This window comes from Apodemus sylvaticus, chromosome 1 (genome assembly GCF_947179515.1).
Source record: "Apodemus sylvaticus chromosome 1, mApoSyl1.1, whole genome shotgun sequence".
NCBI classification, from domain to species: domain Eukaryota; kingdom Metazoa; phylum Chordata; class Mammalia; order Rodentia; family Muridae; genus Apodemus; species Apodemus sylvaticus.
Window position 1 is genome coordinate 209,647,621 of NC_067472.1, and position 5,584 is coordinate 209,653,204.

Consider the following 5,584-nt stretch of genomic DNA (forward strand, 5'->3'; position numbering starts at 1 on the left):
CCAGCACCATTTATTGAAAAGGCTATCTTTTTTCCTCTGGATGCTTTCAGCACCTTTGTCAAAGATCAAGTGACCATAGGTGTGTGGGTTCATTTCTGGGTCTTCAGTCCTATTCCATTGATCTGCTTGCCTGACATTGTACCAATACCATGCAGTTTTTATCACTATTGCTCTGTAGTAATATTTGAGGTCTGGGATACTGAATCCCCCAGAAGTTCTTTTACTGTTGAGAATAGCTTTAGCCTTCCTGGTTTTTTTTTTGTTATTCCAGATGAATTTGAGAATTGTTCTTTCTAGCTCTATGAAGAACTGAGTTGGGATTTTGATGGGGATTTTATTGAATCTGTAAGGACCCTGCTATACCACTCCTGAGCATATACCCAGAGGATTCCCCGGCATGCAATAAGGACACATGCTCCACTATGTTCATTACATACCTATTTGTAGTAGCCATAAGCTGGAAAGAACCCAGGTGTCCCTCAATGGAGGAATGGATACAAAAAATGTGGTATGTTTACACAATGGAGTACTATTCAGCCATTAGAAACAATGAATTCATGAAATTCTTAGACAAATGGATGGAGTGGAGAACATCATACTAAGTGAGGTAACTCAGTCTCAAAAGATCAGTCATGGTATGCACTCACTGATAAGTGGATATTAGCCTAGAAACTTTGCATACCCAAGACATAATCCACATATCAAATGATGTCCAAGAAGAATGGAAGAGTGGCCCCTGGTTCTGGAAAGATTCAGTGCAGCAGTATAGGGGAATACCGAAACAGGGAAGTGGGAAGGGTTAGATGGGGGAACAGGGGGAAGGAAGAGGGCTTATGGGACTTTCGGGGAGTGGGAAGCCAGAAAGGGGAAAATCATTTGAAATGTAAATAAAGAATGTATCTAATAAAAAAAAAGGAAAATTGACCATGTTTCAGAGAGTATGTGAGCAATGCATTTTAAACAACATTTTTTTCTCTTCCTGCGATGTTAAAATGGAGTGTGGTAGATATGGGAAGTGGGAAAATGAATGGGAACACAATATTTTGTTAGATAAAAAGAATTGTTTTATTTATGTGGTTATAACTGAAGTTGATTTATATATATATATATATATATATATATATATATATATATATATATATATATATTCTAAAAAGGCTTTTATTGGGTTATATTGTCTGTCATTTCTCACTTCTCATAGGCCAGTAACAAATTATCCTGAGTAGTGCACATTCTAGGAAACATTATGTATCTGTTTTTATCAATACCTGCATTCTGAGGTATTTAGTATTCCTACAGTAACAAACATGGAAAATAACCACTCCTTTCAAAGTTTTTGGAATGAAGGTTTTTGTTGTTGTTTTTGTTGTTTTTGGTTATTTGTTTGCTTGTTTTATGTGGTCTAGGCTGGCCTTGTACTCTCCAGTTTAAATGATCCTCTATTTCTTCATCCTCTTAGTAACTCCATGGATTAAAGGTGTTACTACTCATTCACCACAGGCTACAATCAGTTGCCATTATGCTTTTGACCAGAGAAATACAGTGACTGCATTGTAAAGGAAACTGTGATGAATCACAAAATGGACTTCTGGAATCTGGCAACCAGAATAATTTTCTTATTACAAACTGCAACTGGAATTCTGGGAAATGTTTTCCTTATTTTCTGCTATTTGGTGCTTTACTCCAGAGAGTGCTCATTAAAGCCCACAGATTTGATTCTGGTGAACCTAATGGCAGCCAGTCTGCTGATATTTCTCTCTATAGGTGTGCCCCAAACAATGGCAATTTGGGGACTGAAGGAGTTCTTGAATTACTTAGAATGTGAGCTTATGTTATACCTTCAAGGATTTGCTCGAGGTGTGTCCATTTGCACCATTTGCCTCTTGAGTGTTTTCCAAACCCTGACTGTAAGTCCCAAGAAATCTTTTTGGAAGTACAAAGTCAAAGATGCCAAGTACATTGGCTGTTGCATTTCTGTCCCCTGGGTCTTGAATGTGTTCATTAATTCCATTGCATTTCTCTATACATTTATCACAAAGAATAATACAAACGTAACAAGAATACGAAATTTTGGGTACTGTCATCTTCTTATAGGGAGTGATGATATCAGTGACGCACTCTATGTCGCATTGGTGGTGTGTACTGAAGTAGTGTTTTCTGTGCTCATTGCCTAGGCGAGTTATAAAGACTGTCATTCTGTACAGACACAAGAAGAGGGTGCAGCACATCTGTAGCACTCATGGTTCCAGCCAAACTTCCCCAGAGTCCACAGCCACTCAGAACATCCTCACAATGGTGACTACTTTTCTGCTCTTTTGTACTCTCACCTCCTTCTTAAGAGGCTGTGTAGCTCTTTTTCATAGTCACAGTTGGTGGCTTGTGAATATCAATCACTTCACTTCTCTGTGTTTCCCTACTTTTGCACCCTTTGTTCTTATGAGACATCACTCCACTGTATGTAAATTTACTCTGTATTGGCTAAGAAAGTAATTGTCTCTTAATTTTCTTATTGACCAAATGTTTACTCACTCTTCACACTATTAGGTCAGCAAGGAACATTAAAGAAGTTGTGCCTTGTCTTCCTATGATTTTTCAACTATGGTCAAAGGGTGTTCATTTGTACCACCTGCCTCTTCATTGTCTACCAGACCATGACTATCAGTACCACAATATCCTTTTGGAAGCAGCATAATCATAAACCTCCCAAGATCATTAACTGATCCATTTCCCTCCTCTCGGGCTTGCACCTGTGGATTAATTTAATTTCCTCTGTGTACAGATTTATCGTAAAGAATAGCATAAACTGTGACAGGAACATGGACTTTTGAATATCCTTTTTTTAGACTGATGACATGAGTTGACTTATTTTATATTTTGTCTCATTGTACTCTTCATCTTACAGTTTTTCAGTTTTACAGTTTTGAAATGTAGATGATGTACAAGACAGCTCATAATCCAACTGTCCATAAAACTGACCTTCCCAGGGAATTCATGCTATCAAGTATTCTTGACTGCCTTACTGTTGCACAGACATCTGGTGGATACAACATTCCAACTAGAAGGCCAGTCTAAACCAAGGATAGCCATAAACTTGTGGTTCATGTGGCCCTTATCCCAGGACAGCTGTTCTAGCCTACAACAGTGCCAGAAAAGTGTTGAAGGGCCCTACTCAGGACCTTTGCTTGTAGTCTCTCAAGAAGCAAGACTGTCTGGTTTTTTTTTTAAACCGTGTAGCAACAGTCCTCCACAAAGTCTTAAAAGATGGCATCATTTCTAGCCACTGACAGCAAAATTTTAATTCATATCTTTCATCTTGGACCAAAACTGATGGGAAATTAATGATTTTTTAAGCTGTCTTGGCATTTTATTTGCCATCTTTTTCTTCTTTGCCCTGTATTTAAACATAGATTTTTTTTCTCATTCAATGTAATCTGAATACAGCTCTTTCTCCCTCAACTTCTTTCAGCTTCTTAGTAGGACTTCTCCCATCTGGATCCGGTCCCTTCCTAACTCTCATTAGAAAAGAACAGGCTTCTGTGAAAGACTGCAAAGCATAAAAGCCCAGAATGTGATAATGTAAAACACAGCTATGCTATGGAAGTCACACATGCAAGACAAACTAGTAGAGAAACCAAGGTCCTCAAGAGAAGGGACATGAAGCAAGGAGCCACATTTCCACATCCAGGAGTCCCTTGTAAGTACGAAACTAAAGTTCTGTATATACACAGAGGACCGCCACCGGCCACACCCTGTGATTGCTGATTCAGACTCAGTGAGTTCGCATGAGCTTTATACAGAGGGTCATTGTCTCCCGATATCCTCTGTCTCGTCCATCTCCCCATTTTTCTGCATTCTCTTCTGCTGAAATCACAGACTTTGATCAGAAAGATCTGAAGGAGACTTCTCACTCAAACCTGTATGTTCCAAGGTCTCTCTCTCTCTCTCTCTCTCTCTCTCTCTCTCTCTCTCTCTCTCTCTCTCTGTGTGTGTGTATGTGTGTGTGTGTGTATGTACTGTCTGCCCACAGTTCTTTTCATTTTGCTATCATTTACATCAGGATGAAGCATCTCTGATCATGGCTGGATAAGGCACTGAGTATAGCAGAATATAATTAGGTGCTACTTTTTATTCTTTTAGATCAGTGTTATTTAAATTCATCCTAGGTCCCTGGGTTATGCAGACTGTGGATTTTGGTCCACCACACAATGTTGCATAAGGATTTCAAATCATGTTAGTCTTAAAATCAGACATTGACTGCTTACTCCTACAAGGTTTCTGTTACCATTGCCCTGGCATATTTTGCAGAGATAGATCACAGGTTTTGTGCTTATGTTCATTATTCCTTTCTTTTTGGTACCCTCCAGAATAACTTTTGGTGTCATAGACATGTTTGACCTCTCAATGTTCAGTGACTTGTGTGTGTGCCGGTTACAGCAATGAGGTTTTTTTTGTCCATTTGTGAAGAGTAATCTATTGTCTCACAATAACCTTGGATGTTTGGAGATTTCCATAGGACCTTTTAGGCCAACAACTCAATTGAATGAAACCCAGTCTGAGTACTGGATATTTTGTTTGGGGCATGAGATGGTCAGTTGGGGTTCTTCTCAATCTTTATTTGTAGAATTCATTAAGATTGCATTCTGATATTATAGCAAGTTTCCACTGAACCAGACTTCCATACTGTTCATCAGTCACTTCAATTACAGCTGTCTCTCCTCTCATTCTCTCCCTCAAACCCAACTCCTCTCCTACTTCCCACCTGATCCTTTCATTCATGACCCCTCCCCTTTCCCTGGCTCTAGTCCCCCCACAAATCTATTCTATTTCCTTCTGCCAAGAACATGAGTATCTCCTACTACTATCCTCTAGTCCCTATCTCTCTGTTTCTGTGGATTATAGCTTAGATATTATTTATTTAAAATTCATTCCCAGGTATATGTTATTATATACTAGATTTATCATTCTGGATCTCAGTTACCTCACTTGCAATATTTTCTATTTCATCATTTGCCTGAAAATTTCATGATCTTGTTGTTTCAAGAGCTGAGTATTGCTCCCTTCTGTGAATGTATTAAGTTTTATTTATTCATCTTCCAGTTGAGGAACATTGAGGTTATTTTCACTTTCTATTATGTATAGATTAGCAATGAGCGTATTTTTAACAAGTGTCTCTCTCTTAGGATGAAGCATCTTGTGGCTATATGCCCTAGAGTGGCATACTTGGATCTTGAGGTAAATTGATCCACTGAGGTATATATGTCGTTGATATCACTCTCAATTTATTTTTCATTTGAATATAGAAGAGCCCCTAAGTTTTGTGAGTTAATTTTGTGTCTATCTGCAGAGAGTTTTTTTTTTTTAATTTTCTATATTCTATGTTTACTTTCCAAATGACTTTCCCTTTCCCGGTTCCCCCCTCCCCATAAGTTCCCTAAGCCCTCTTCCCTCTGCCCATTCTCCTATCAACCCCCTTCTACTTCTCTGTCCTGGTGCTCCCCTACAATGCTGAATCAAGCCTTTTCAGGATCCAGCACCTCTTCTTCCTTCTTCTTGGGAGTCATTTGATATGTGAATTGTGTCTTGA

General features: G+C 38.8%; 1 pseudogene; it reads left to right on the forward strand.

The window, feature by feature from the left end:
- Positions 1–1,580: 1,580 nt before the first annotated feature.
- Positions 1,581–2,490, forward strand: LOC127674474 (vomeronasal type-1 receptor 2-like; annotated as a pseudogene).
- Positions 2,491–5,584: the final 3,094 nt, after the last annotated feature.